General features: G+C 41.7%; 1 long non-coding RNA gene across 3 annotated transcripts; it reads left to right on the top strand.

Annotated features, from left to right (window-relative positions):
• Positions 1 to 48: 48 nt before the first annotated feature.
• Positions 49 to 14,731, top strand: LOC119251691 (uncharacterized). Of its 3 annotated transcripts, none has more exons than XR_008553010.1 (6): positions 49 to 207; positions 2,227 to 2,397; positions 2,711 to 2,761; positions 9,407 to 9,471; positions 10,793 to 10,897; positions 14,478 to 14,731. It is a non-coding gene; the product is annotated as an uncharacterized LOC119251691 (long non-coding RNA). The 3 variants fall into 3 exon arrangements; XR_005126571.2 differs by having other exon boundaries at positions 10,771 to 10,897; XR_008553009.1 differs by having other exon boundaries at positions 9,407 to 10,897.
• Positions 14,732 to 15,211: the final 480 nt, after the last annotated feature.

Below are 15,211 nucleotides of genomic sequence, written 5' to 3'. Positions count from 1 at the left end.
CTTGCGTACTTTTTCCGCGCATGCTCAGAAGGTCTCTGTGCAGGCTCTCGGCGTCGGTGGCCAATCGGAGTTTGCGTCCTTCGTTTATGGCGCTTACCTGGGAGAAGTGGAGGGACAGGGCGTGTTTATCTGCGCTGGCTGAGTTGTCCCGGCGAAGTTCGAAGTTCGACCTTGGCACGCTGGGAGTGGTCAGGCCACACTTAAAAAGTAGGGGTTATTTCCATTAACTTGTTACGGGGCCACCCCGATATAAAAACGGGTTGCCTGGCTGTGGGTCTGTTAGGGGGAAAAGGATGCCCTAAAGCTAATTCCATACAGGCTTTGTGGACTCCACCCCCACCCCAGGCCAAAGCCAAAGACACTGGGAACTCCAAATCCCATCACCACCAAAGGGAAGGTGGCTGGGACCTGAGGGTGGGGTTAAGCAGTCAAGTGAGTATAAAGACTGACACGTGGGCTTTTTTTGGGGGGGGGGTTCCCCCATTTTGGCTCTCCGCCAGCTCGCAGCGTCTGGCCAGCTCTGAGAGTGACTTTGGGTTTCCAGGTTGGCGGATCGGGTCAGGCGCATTAAAGACTTTATTTCCCTATTTTCTCCCTGAGTTGTACATTTCCTCATTTCCCTTTCTCTTGTAAATAAACCTTTTATTAACCTTTTGTGTGTGCCTGTAGTGGAGTATTAGTAAGTCCCTTTTAAGCGCGCGGGTGAGGACCCACAGCTAGGCAACCCGTTCAGTATCGGGGCTGCCCTCAACAGGTCCTCACCTGCACACTTTAAAGGGACTTATTAATACTCCACTACAGGAGCACACAAAAAAGGTTAATAAAAGGTTTATTTACAAGGGAAAGGGAAATGAGGAAATGTACAACTCAGGGAGAAAATAGGGAAATAAAGTCTTTAATGTGTCCTACCCGATCCGCCTACCTGGAAACCCAGAGGCACTCTCAGAGCTGGCTGGATGCTGTGAGCTGGTGGGGAGCTAAGATGGGGGAATCCCCTCCAAAGCCCACGTGTCTGGCTTTATACCTCACCTGGCTGCTTAACCCCATCCTCTGGTCCCAGCAACCTTCCCTTTGGTGGTGATGGGATTTGGAGTTCCCAATGTCTTTTGGCTTTGGTCTGGAGTGGAGGGTGGAGTCCACAAAGCCTTTATGGAATTAGCTTTAGGACATCCTCTTCCCTCTAACAAACTGATAGTCATTAAATAGGAAAACTGCACAACGTGTGCAGAAGATTTTGCAATAGCTGGAATGTTTGGATAAATAGGATAAAACCTGCAAATTGGATGTAAGGAAGTTATGCCTCGTCTCGACTACATTTAGGTTTTTAATTTCCACCACTAATTCAACCATGTCCCATCACCATAGTCCCTTGTGCTCCTTCCACACTAGCAAAAGTTTAGTGCATTATTCCATAAGTTTATTTTTGCTAGTGAAGACTGAGGTAAAATGTTTAAGGTTTATATGTTTCATATTTAAATAACTGTAAGAGTATCTTTTTTTAAGCTACCATTATTTTATGTACCACCTGTTGTGCCCAACGTCGACCAGTGCAGCCCCCAAGGACACACACACACACACACACACACACACACACACACAGACAGCCGATGCAAGAACACAAAGGAGTTTATCACGGGCTCGAGTCCGGGCTCACAACACACACCGATGCAAGGGCAGAGGTCGAGAGCACTGAACAAAGGGAACAGGGATCTTATATAGGGTTACAAGTAGATTCCTAAAAATTAAATCATGTTGGCAATCATTCATTGGTTACACAGGTGCATTTCTTAACAACAGTGGGTACACAGTTTCAGTTTTTGAGCTGATTGGTCACATCAAGATGCAGCTCTACTTTATGGCTAGTTTGACCCCATTAGTGGCACTAATTGCTTGGCTCTATTTTATGGCTAGTTAAACCCATTACTCGGCTCCACTGTGGCTGGCCGTCTGAGATAAGACCAGAGTGGGGTGGGAGTCAAAACATTCCCTGGAATGCAGTCTTTCCTGAGACAGCAAAACCTAAAATTCTAAGATGGCAGTTACACACAAAATGACAAAGCAATGGCTAAGAATACTTACGGTTGGTTCCACACCACCAAGAAAGGGAAAAAAAAAATGGTGGTAGACTATACTTTCTAACATTGTTAGACTCATTTCAGTTTCTGTCTTTAAATTGTAAACATAAAACAATTAAAAGGTTTCTCTTTTCTCTCCTTTCAACTAAAGGGATCAAGCTAAAGAGCCAAGGAACAGCTGACCTGACCTTGGGAAGATACTGCATTAGCAACAATAAAAAGTTGTGTCGAAGTAAATAAGTACCTTCAAGTAAAGACTTCAAAATTTATGGCCTTGCTGAAACTCTCAGTTTCCAGACTATAAGGCTCTGAAGGAATAAAGGTAAAAAAAAAAATTTGAGGGAGAAAATGATTTTATTAAATTTCACACTAACCACCCTACCCCACTTTTTAATGTATATATTTTATGTCATTCTTCATTTTTGTACATGTATGCTTTCTCCTCTCAGATGTAGTCCCCATGAAATTTCCACCACCAATTCACACATGTCCCATCATCATAGTCCCTTGTGCCCTTCCCACCCCATTTTGATCCTTCTCCCACCTCCCCTACAGAATACCTCTGACTTATAATTGCCTGTTGAATTTTTAAAATTTATTTATTTATTCTTACAATGTTTGCTTTCTTTTCTCAGGTGTAGTCCCCATAGAATTTCCACTGCCAATTCACCAGTGCAAGGGATAAGGTAAATTTTAACAACCCTTCTTGTTTTCCTCAATGCTTAAACAACACCCAATAGATACAGTTACTGGATGGAGTCTGTCTGAGTCAAAGCGGGTTCTATTCCCATGTTTGTTAATTCTTAAAAATAATTAGCTCCAGGTAATTCTTATGCCAAGGAGGCATACTTTGGGGTGGCAAATTATGCTCTCCTCCACCGCTTTAGCTCCACAGCATGTTGCTTATGTAACCCCAACCTCATACTGTAGATTCTGTTCTCACCCAGAGCTGTTTCTTTGATCATAGCCTCCTTAAAGTTTCAAACCCATGATGATTATATTCTCCCATCAGAACTTTTCTGGCTGATCTTCTCTACCCCAATAGGATGTTGCAATTTGAAACCACTATGCCTAGTTCCCAGAACACTAGGACTCATGGGGTGTAATTAGAGAAGTCACTTTATTTCTGTCCTTTTAATTCTGCTGAGTGGGGCAAGTCTTTCTGCCTCTTGGCTGGTTCCACGACTTTCTGATCTCTCAGTCTTAGTCTTAGGTTCATTGAAAAGGTTCACTTTATGTGCTAATTTCAATTCAGTAATTTGCAGTGTCAGACTCAATTTACTAATCACTTTGATCTTCATTCAAAGGAAAGGCTTGGCCCTTCTCCTGTTGTTGGGTTTGGAGGCAAATGGGAAATTTTGGAGTGAATAGAATATCTCTCTATACCAGTTCATGTAGCTTTTCTTTCTCCGTGGTAACTTTCTGACTGCAGGGTTGTGCAGCAAAGTAAGATAAACCAGAAGTTCTTATTGGAAGGTAGTATCATGTTCTCTACAGGCCGTACAGATTTTAAAACGGACATTGTTGAGTGCTATTGACCTCAAACAGAAGACATCAGTTATTCCAACCACAAATGGGATTTATTTGGAAACAAAACAATAGAAGAGAGGACTGATTAGGGAGTGCATTTATGGCAAGACCTACATGCACTCCCCCAAATCAAAGGCTAATAACTGTATATAAACTCCTCCATAGTTCCACTGAGGGGGAAGGAGCGGGAGATTCAAGACACGTTGAGTCCTGTCTTATAGTTTGCTGATTTACACACGTGAGGACAATCTAGTTTCCCTACCTCATCAAACTTGGTTCTTCATATTAGTGTTTAACCCGAGTTTCCCTTTCAGCAGCATGTAGTGAGTTTCCCCATGAGGAAGAGACTTTTGCTTATATCCAAATGGGCAGGTTTATTATATTAAAAAAAAAAAAAGGAAAGGAGAAGAAGACTCTTGCGCAGACACAAGCGAGCAGGAAGAGCTACTTCTGAGAGGGACCTGTTTGTTTAAAGAGACGCCTGCATAGGCATAGGCATAGGGATGATATAGCTGCTCAAAGTTTGAAGTTTATATATTGAATGTGAAAAGGATTATAGAATATTTTATATGGATTTCCCAACCTTGTTTCTGCTGACATTTGGGGTCAGATTGTTGGGGGCGAAGGCTGTCCTGTGCATTGGAAGATGCTGAGTAGCATCCCTGGCCTCTACCTACTAAGTCCCATAGCACCCTATGGTGCTGTTACTGATTCTGAAGGGTCTTTCTCTGACTTTCACTAGTTAATCTATATGAATTTTGAAAGAGCCTGTGGTTTCAATAGAGGAACATTATTGAGGATCATATAGTAGGGAAGGGTGAGTGGGGTGAGTGTGGTGAGCGTGGTGGGAATGGGTGAGTGTGGTGGGGATCCTGGTTTTATGAGGTTGGTCACCAGGGCAAGGAAGCAGGGAAGCAGAGTATCAGGTGGCTGGGGTTTTTAAGCAGCTTATAGACTGGACTCAGAGGATTTCTAGCTCAGGTTTCAGGGGGCCTTTAAGCACTTACAGGAGCTTTACTTGGGCTCATGTTTAATCTCACTCTCCATCCCACATAAGGTATTCCAGTTCATCAGGTTTTCAACAACAGGAAGGTAACAAACAAGGACCAGGGTATTCCAGAGGCCCCGTGATATTGTGAATGACCAAAAGTCTCAGATGTTGTTACTCTTTCCTGGAGAGCAGAATCACTGCTGGTTGAAAACCACTACATTTAATAATAACGAGAAGAATCCACAAATCTCAAGACCATTTTTTCTCTTCAGAAGATTCATTTCTTTAAATGTTATAGTCCCGTTATTCATAATTGCATATTAAAATATGAAAATCTAAGGTTATCAGACACTGGCACTAAATTAAATTAATTAAATTCCATTTTCCTCAATGTCTTTATGACTTAAAAGTGTGCCCTGATTTATTTATGTCCTTTGTTTCAAATAAAAAGTCCCTGGGGCCTCCCTGGTGGCCTAGGGGTTAAGTCTCAGTGCTATTACCGCTATGGTCTCAGTTCGATCCGCAGCCAGGGAGATAAATATGGCACAGTGCCTGCTGCTCCCCTTAGCAGTGTATATCAGTAAATCCGCCTGTTCTGCTTCCCACTTTGTCTCTGGTGAATCCTTTCATCCCTTGTACCTCTGGCCTATACCCCAGTTCTTCTATGCAAAAATAATTAAAATTAAAAAAAAGTCCCTGTTTGTTCCCAGCACCTAGAGTGGTAGGTAGACTCTGAGGTCTGGGTCCATGATCCATCCATGTGGGCTTTGCAAAAGACTAGCTTTCCTATGTTGGAAAATTTTCAAGGAATTTGACCACAGGAGGGAGCACTATCCATATGCTTGCTTATTATTAACTCTTTTAATACATTTTACCAAGTCTACTGATTCAAAAGCTGATGTCATCTGGAAACACCCTCACAGATACCCAAAAATAATGTCTAATCTGTGTACTCCATGGACCAGTCAAATTGACATACAAGATTAACCCTCACAACTAATCTAATCTCTCTCTCTCACTATCTTTTTTTAATAGAGTTGACGTTGGCTTACAACACTGTATATGTTTTAGGGAGTGCAAGTTCACACTTCTTCCATTGCATGTTCCTACACCATGCCCACCGCCGAATCACCAGTAACCCTCCATCAGTCTACTGGGCCTACTCTGCCCTTTGTTCACACCCCCAGTTTTTGTAACCTAAGGTCATACCCACCTACAACCGCATTTCTTTCCTAATTATATTTTTTGAAATCAGCACCCATAGACGACATTGTTACACCACACAGTGGCTTTAAAGAATTCCTGAGAATAAAAGTGTTAAAACTAACATCCTCCACTTTGAAGAAAACACGTGGTATATGGTGATAGTAGATAATTGATAGAGCTTCTGCCTTTATATAATATCTATAGGCATGTGGAGAAGACAGCATTTTTTGCTTTTTAGGAGTTAGCTTCTGTCGAAATGTTAAAATTGCTTGGACTTGTAAATATAGTAGACAAATACCAACTACAATTGACCCTTGAACAGCACTGGTTTGAACTGTGTAGGTCCATTTAGATGTAGATTTTTTCAATAAATACCTAAATGTATTTCTTTTATGATTTTCTTAACATTTTCTTTTCTCCAGTTTGTTGTCTATTGTAAGAACATGACACAACATACAAAATATGTATTAATGAAGTGTTTGTTGTTGGTAAGGTTTGTAGTCAATAGCATGCTACTAGTAGTTACATTTTGGGGGGAGAAAAAGTGTTACAAGTGGATTTTATACTGCACAGAGCATTGGCATCCTTAACCCTTGCATTGTTCCAGGGGCAACTGCATATATCTGTGTGTGCTTTAAAATAATAAATGTGTATTTATATATTCATATTGTGATATGCTGAATTGGCTCTACTTAAGAGGTAGAAATGATACAAGGAATTTGATAAAAATTTCCTTAAAATAACTTAGATTGGGAGTGATGGTTGAATAGAATAATCTTATATGACATGGTATCCTATTCATTCAATTTTATCATTTCATTATCTGAAAAAACCTAGCTTGTATAGGATCTGTCACTCTTCTTTCTGCACCCTTTTGTCAACACAATATGAAGCCTCATAAGACATGAATTTTTATCTAGGATGATATGAAAATGATTTGATTTGATTTTCCCAGGAAGGTTGGAAATAATTCTGGATTTTCCCCAGTTTACCCAATGTGGAAGTGAAGGTTCGAAACTGGTAGAATACATCTGTATACCGCCTAAAGAAAGGGCTCCTGGAGTCCACATTATAATACAGAATGGTGTAACATAAGCTAACCAGATTGGGCAGGGAATGGTTCCAGGTCTAGTTGACAGAGAGTCATGAATGCTTTTTTTTTTTTCGGAATGATTCTAGACTTTGTTATTTTTTCCTACAACAATTAGTCTTTGGTAATCTGAGTCATGATTCTAAGTGTAATTTCTTTTTGGTTAATATACTAGCACTTGGCCTTACCCGAGGTAAACTACCCTAGGAATATTATGAAAAAATATTTTTATACTATTTTGGAATCAAAACTGGCTGATGAGAGTATAAGATGATGACTGGGTTTAGAAAAACCAGCCCCAGGGTTTGCTTCCTCCTTTTACAGGGAAACTGATTTGAGAGGCAACTAGAGTATAGTCTTGTCAGGGAGGGTCAGATGGGAGAGGCCAGCTGTACATGTAAAAACTGTAGGAGAGATTTATGAGTGCTGACTCTATGGACCGGGATATTACTTTTTCTAATCTCAGAGACCTGTGATTACAAAGTGCCTCACTCTTTTATGTAACCCAACAAAGAAAAAATGGTGATGACACAATGCTTTCTTACAGCATAGATTCTTAAAATTTTTATACTTGTTAAAAGTGTTCTTTTAGACTCATAGAGATGAAATTTCTACTGTGTAACATTCCTGCAAATAGATGAGAAAATATAAGCAAAATATTGGTGAAGACATTCCTAATTTTTTTTGTTTTAATGCTAATCTTAAAAAAAAATTTAAAAGTCAATTGTGGGTGTACAAGGCTCCTTTCAAGTTAGTCAAGAGCATGATGCTTGATTGCCCTGGGGCAATAGGTGAGGTGTGACCAGGAAAGTCCAGGGGGGCCATTGACTGATGTACTTTGCATCCCAGGGGCTGATCAGTGGAATGCCTTGTTAATAAGATTGGAGCCATGGGTGGGGGTCGAGTATATCAGTGGACTCACCCTCCCTAAAGCCCTAAATTCAGTATTCAGTTTGACCCACACTTTTCTCTGTCAGTAAAAATGCCAGGCTCATGCTTGTGAACAGCATCCTGCATCCTACAGCCTGCTCCACAACTCCTGTTTCTTTTCTTCATCAGTGGGGTGTTGCTGATGCAACAATCAGTTAGACTTAACATGAGGTAGTATCCATGCATGTAGCTCAATTCAAGTGCTGGCAATATTAGCAGTATGGCCAGGTTCTTCTTACTGCCTGTGCAAAAAAGTACCACATGGTCAATGACAAATGTAAGATTTTTTTGACACTAAGACACATCCTGATTTCAGACTTAAAAGAAGTGGAAAATAATGTGCATGCTGTAATAAATGTAATGTGATCAGGTGCAAAGGCGATCATCCCATAGCCTTCTGGCTGCTTCTAGGCTGGCAAATAATCAAATAAGTATCTGACAAATTGATAAGAGAAAAATGTCAAAAGAAGTTTACTAATGGCATGTATGCCATCCTGTATACCTGGATAAGACCCAGCATGACTGTCTAATTCACCCACTTGGCCTCACACACCATCAGTTTAAAAAGCTAAAACAAGGGAGACTGGGAGTCAGGGGAGAAAGGGAAGTCATCTGGGAAGGTTACCAGGGCAGGCGCTCTGGATACTTGTATACAGATTAAGTTCTATCTTCTGCATTGAAAAGAAATAAAGAGGGGCCTCCCCACTGGTGCCAGGGGTTAAGTCTCAGAACTATGAAGCTGCCGGAAGCCACTGCAGCAAGAGTTTGATCCCCGGTCAGGGAGATTACCCATATGGCGCATAAGAGATTGGAACTTCCTGGTTCCCATCCCTACAAAAGTTTATATGTAAACATCTTTTTCTTTTCTTCTTTTTTTAAAGATTTATTTTATTTATATAAGAACTGGGGTATAGGCCAGAGGAGTGGGAGGGTGAGAGAATTCACCAGAGACAGAGTGGGGAGCAGAACAGGCAGACGGACCAAAAACACTGCTGAGGGGAGCAGCTGGTGAGACAGGAGAGGTCTGCCACACCATGTGGGTTGCTCCCTGGCCAGCTGGGAATCGAACCCCCGCTGCAGAGGCTGCAGGCAGCTTCATAGCGCTGTGCTCAACCTGCGGTGCTTCCGGGGAGGCCCTCTTTTCCTTTTTCTTTTTTACATTTATTTATGCATACAAGAACTGGGGTACAAACCAGGGTTGCAGGGCAGTGGGGAGGTGAGAGGATTCACCAGAGACAGAGTGGGGATCAGAGCACACAGAATGACTGAAATACACTATTGAGGGGAACAGCTGGCGAGACAGGAGAGGTTTGCTGTGCCATAGGGGTAGCTCCTTGGCCAAGGCGCAAACTCATGCTGCAGTGGCTGTGGAGAGCTTCATAAGTTGCGTCCAAACCCCTTGCACCACCAGAGAGGCCCCAGCCTTCAGAGCCCCTCCTCTTAAATCAGCCTTTTGCCAAAAAGCTTATTTGGGGATGCAGATTTTTGCTCTCCTACTGTGATGATTCATCTCTTCCTCTCCCCACTCCCTCTGGCTTGAGAAAATTCCTGGTATTAACTTGTTTCATCATTTGTCTCTTTCAGATTAAAATTGAGTTAATCATGGGAAAATATTTAGACTGTGTTCAGGATGTGCTGTGTTCTTACTAGTAAGTTTTTCTATATTTTTAACTTAACTGTCCCTAAATATTTTTCATCTGGTCACATAGATGTCTTTAAGAGTACTTTTCAAATCTATCCCAATAATGGTTTTACCACACTATTTGAAAATGTCACTGGGAAATGATCAAATAGGTCATAAAACTGAGAGGTTGAAAAATGTTAGTTTGTGCAATCACTGAAACGACTGTAGTTACTTTGTAATTGTTAGAAATCAATACATATGAATAGAAAATATTAGGGTGTCTGGCCTTCATCATTCTAACTCTTATGCTACTCATGGTCTTATTAATTGATACAAATTTTTAAAATTAGAATTTCCAGACTTTGAATGACAACAGATTGTCATCATTCACTTACACAGCCTTTTCCCAATAATCCAGAAACTGGAGAGCAGTTAAACAGTAACTTCTGTAACAGTGACATAATTTCCTGCAAAACTGTTATTTTTGTAATGGTTAACTTCTCTCATTTGTTCACAGCAGGGGGTCAGTTTCTTTCATCAGTGTCTTCTATTTATTATAAATCACAGTGGCTAAGGTATTTTACCCTTGATCTTGCCTGTTTCTTCCAGACTTGCCTGGCCCCTTCTGCCCTTTTCTTATGGTTCCCACCAGAAGCTGCCTTAGACTTGTGGCAGGCTTTTGGGCCAACCCTGTAACTGGACACTTACCCACAAGGGGATGGGTAGCAGGTGTTTCATTGGAAACTGTTATCTTCTCTTCTTTCTATTGCACACAAATTCTATTAAAGTTCTTTCCTATGGATGATCTTATGCACTAAGAATAAGTTTGTCTTTATGCACTGGATGGCAGAACCCATAGAGAGTGTGCAGGTTTGGGAGTCCTGGGGTACCCCTCTGTCTGGCTGCTAATATAACCAGGCTCATAGGAATCCCAGAGGATCTGGGCTGACCACCAACAGTCATGTTTCACACTCATCTGCACAGGAGAAGAAAGACCTTAAAAAAAAGAGAGAATAGTTAATTTGGCATCTACTATATAGGGCACTTCTTTAATCACTATGCGGTCATTATCTTTATTAAAAAATTTTTCTCCATCATCTTTTTATTCAGTTTTCACAGGAATTTTGTTTTGCCCATAATTATCACTTGAACTAAGTTAGACTGATGTTTGTCTTAATGGAGCCATAGGAAACTCTGAACATTATGAAAGGGACATGCTAAATCCTGTGCCTTTTCAATTCTTTTCCCATTCTTTTTTTTTATTAATTAATTAATAGGGGTAAAGGTGTTGCAGTCATTATCTTTTTAAATCTTGCGTGGGTAGTGTTTTGTTCTTCATTTTACAGAAGAGGAAACTAAGACTTATTAAGTATCAGACCTGTGGTGACACAGCTGTTAAGTGGCAGGATCAAGATTCAAAACCAGAATACAAATAAATAAAAACAACACAGGTAAATACAATAGCACATTTTCAATGAAGCAAGTTAATGTCAATGTTGAGAACTGTAAAATAGATGTAAATCTTTACCAAATGAAGAGACTTAAATAATTTGATGAATGTATTTCAATGTGTGTGCATTTTGAAATATAAAATATTTCTAGTCAACAATTGTCTTCATTTTTCTCTTGTAATAAAAGTCCGTCATTACCAAAAATAGTTTCTTGTGGAGATCCGATTCTCTGTCATTTGGTCCTATCTGTATGCTATCCAGTATGGAAAAAGAGCAAGCCTTCTGGAGTAGTTTTGTGCCAAATTTGACCTGTGGCAGATACACAGACTGTCGACATGTTTATTGACTCCGATGAATTTGAAAACCTCAGGCAATTCTTCTTCCTTGCCGTGAAATAATAGTCTAGAGACAGAGGAATCCTCCAGGTGGCTAGTTAAATGCCTCCAGAAGGCATGGGGCATTGATGAATCCCTCTGCGGATTTCTGTATTTACATGTGGCCTTATTGGTCAAAGAATCTCATTAATCATGCCCCTTAGAATGGGAGCTCTAGAAGTGGCATGTTTGTGAAGAAACTGGAAAGTAGATTTGATGTTGCCTGGCATTATCTCTCTAAGAAACTCACTAATGCAGACTTGTTTCTTTTCTTAAAAAAAAAAAAACAAAAACAAACAAAATCTGTCATATTTAAAGTAATTATTACTAAATTGTCTTTTGCCAATGAGTAAGCTGTATTGATTTTTTTTTTCTCTATACCTTTCTCCCTTGTTCTCAAGTTCAAGAGCTCAAACCCCTAGATTTTCCTAGGTCACATCAGGCTAGGAGATAAAACTGGTCAAAATAGTAAGACAGAGGGCTTCCCCTGGTGGCGCAGGCGGTTGACGCTGCGCTGTGAAGTTGTCTGCAGCCTCTGAAGCACCGGTTTGATCCCAGCCGGCCGGGGAGGGTCCCACATGGCGTGACAGACCTCTCCTGTCGCACCCGCTGCTCCCCTCAGCAGTGTATTTCGTCAGTCTGCCTGTTCTGTTCCCCGCTGTCTCTGGTGAATCCTCTCACCCTCCCGTTCATCTGGCCTGTACCCTGGTTCTTGTATAAATAAATAAATAAATCTTTTTTTTAAAAAAAGTAAAAATAGTAAGACAGAGGTTGATGGGCTCTTGCATCCTACGAAATGTGCATGTGCATCCCATAACCTCTCCCCTCAGAAGTCCCCCTATTAACTCTAGGAGTCCCCAGGAAGTGAGCTCTTAAGTCTGCACAGCTTCTGCATGTCCTGAATTCTCTGCTGTATGTGCTTTTGGTGCTATTTTGTGCAAAGGTTTCTACTGCTTGTGAAACCAGCACTGGTGCACTGTCTCCTCTGTGAGGCAACCTGATCTCTTGCCAGACATCTGTGCCATGGATGCTAGATTAGAGTCCTCAGGTGCAAGGAGGCACTGCCTCCCAACACCAGAGTGCCTGTCACCTCCCCACACACCGTCTCCATGTTCTGTTATACAGACAGTGTAAAAGAACTGTTTGTGCTCAGTGCTTTGTGGAATTTATAGTGAAATACTGACTACAAGTTTTACTGACACCGAGTCTAATTCCTTGTAGTAAGCATATGAGGATCAGAAGCTGACAGATGAGATGGAAAATTTAAGTTTGTCTTCCTCCCACCATCTAGTCTTTCTATTTGGGACCAAGTTGATTTCTTGCTATGTTGTATGTTTGGATGAGTTTTTTTTTTTTTTTCCTCAAGTGATGCATCAGTTTCTCACAAAAACACATTCCTGGCAGGTCTGCCTAACAGTAGAGAAGATGTGAAAATATAGATGAATCCCTGTAGTGGACATGGCTGAGATTTGAACTAGGTCACCTTCCTCCTCTGACCTGCCCTTCCTCCATTATGCTCCCTTCAACCCTTATTTAAATCTCCCTCCTTTACACACACACACACACACACACACACACACACTCATCGAGCATCAACTATGTACCAGGTACTGCTCTAAGCACCTCAGCTAGAGCAGTGACAAAACAGACAATGTCCCACTTTCCTAAACATTCTAGAAAGTGGCAGGTGTTATGAATAGGAAACAGGACAGGGTATCCTGCCAGACATAGCTAGGATACACTTTATAAAGGGAAGGTCATTCACCTGAATGACAAAAAAGACCCTATAATTCCCCATAATATACAAAAACCTGACATTTAAAAATCACAGCATTTATATTTATACACAGCATTTATATTTATATTATGTGTTATAATCCGCCTTTGAGAGCTTTCCTGTCCTTAAAGACGTAAGAAGTGAGATTTTCACATGGAACCCACCCATGGCTGGCTTGTTCCACTCCCCCAGGTTGCTGTCAGAACCCATCTGGAGCAGGCCATGTGAGTGACCCTGTCTCAGAGGGACCTCGGCGATGGGGACCCTCTGCAGATCCCTCTTGGGACCCAGTCACATTCCCAACTCACCACACACTCTAATGGGGCCTCTGGGCATATGGTTTTCAGGGTTTCTAACCTCATCCCACAGGGAGGGGTGCTTCAGGGAAATCCCAATTCAGGTGCAGATGCAGTGAGAAGGCAGTAAGGAGCCCACATCCCCCTTCTTCTCAGGAAACTCCATATAATTAAACTCTAGCAGGTAAAGAAATTGTAGAAATTTCTACAATTTCCATGGGGCATTTCTGAGAGAGCAAAATATATATATAAAAAAAAACCTGGATTCCCCAAGATGGCTAAGGGACTTGGGGGTTGAGGGTCTAGCACCCCCATGAGGATCAGTGTCTCTCTTTCATCTCCTCAGAGAAGACATTGGTCATCACAGGCTGGACCTCCTCTCAGGCGGCCTCACTGATTTTTCCTGGTCCTAGGGCATCTAGAGCCCCCCTCTCTAAAGGGGTTCTGACCTCTAGTGTCACTGTCCTGCATCATGAGCCCCCCTACCTCACACCTCCAACCCTCCACTGCCCACCCCCTGCCCCAAGCTGCACAGGCCACCTCATAGTCTCTGGGACCAGGCCTGATATCAGGGAGGACTATTTGTTTTTTTTTATTCCTTCCAGTCTTGTTTATCCATATTGCCTTTGCTCATCTTTTCACTTATCTTCTTTTCCTTTTATTTCTTCTCTATCTTGTCACTATGTCAGGTTCATCAAGGCTGTCTTAAGACTCACCTCCTCTCTGTGGTCCTCCCTGATTGCTAGTGCTTCCAATAATCTCTTCTTTGCTGAATGCCCACAAGTACCTGGGATCTTTTTTTTTTTTTTTTTAAAGATTTATTTATTTATGCATATAAGAGCTGGGGTACAGCCAGAGGTGTGGGGGTGAGATGATTCACCAGAGAGAGTGGGGAACAGAATAGGCAGATAGACCCAAGTACACTGCTGAGGGGAGCAGTGGGCGAGTCAGGAGAGGTCTGCTGCGCCATGTGAGTAGCCCCCTGGCTGGGGATTGAACTCGTGTTGTAGTGGCTGCGGATAACTTCATAGACTGCGTCTTAACCCCTTGCGCCACCAGGGAGGCCCTCCTTTCTTCTTTTTTTTTATACCTTATTTTTTTCATTCTATTAAGAATTTGCCTGTTTGTTTCAGGGTCTCCCTAGTGACACAAGGGGTTAAGCACAGCACTATGAAGCTATACTCAGCCTCTGCAGCACGAGTTCGAGTTTGATCCCTGGCCGGCCAGGGAGCAACCTACATGGCGCAGCAGACCTCTCCTGCCTCACCTGTTGCTCCCCTCAGCAGTGTATTTCGGTGAATCTGCCTGTTCTGCTCCCCACTCTGTCTCTGGTAAATCCTCTCACCCCCCACACCTCTGGCCTGGACCCCAGTTCTTGTATGCATAAGTAAATAAATCTTTAAAAAAAAAGAATTTGCCTATTTGTTTCAAAACTTTTTTCAAAAATAAGTATTACTAAATTTTGAATGTGAATGTGTGGCAAGCATTTATCATGTATGTGAGGGGTATAAAACATTAACAATATTAAAAAGATTGTATGCCCCCTGCCCCCAGCAAAGTATAAGATCTCACCATTTTCCTACCATCTCAGGGTGTTCTTGCTAGATCGCATCCTCTTTATGGCTCTGACTCTACCCCAGTGGCTAACCATTTCCTTAACTGTCTGTTACATTCCCTTTTCTTTATAACTTTAGCAACTTTAGATCCCTAATGATTTAGTTCTTCATACATTAAAATTTTATTTTGGTTGAATTATACTATAAGTACTCTTCTGTGTCTTGCTTTGTGTGTGCCATGTTTGTGGAGAGTCATGTTGACTCATGCTGCTGGTCATTTTCAATGCTGTATGGTACTCCATTGTCAGATT

The sequence above is a fragment of the Talpa occidentalis genome, unplaced genomic scaffold (assembly GCF_014898055.3).
Source record: "Talpa occidentalis isolate TD23 unplaced genomic scaffold, MPIMG_talOcc4v2.1 talOcc4.2, whole genome shotgun sequence".
NCBI classification, from domain to species: domain Eukaryota; kingdom Metazoa; phylum Chordata; class Mammalia; order Eulipotyphla; family Talpidae; genus Talpa; species Talpa occidentalis.
The sequence above is the reverse complement of the archived record's forward strand: the minus strand, read 5'-3'. Positions and strand labels throughout refer to the sequence as shown.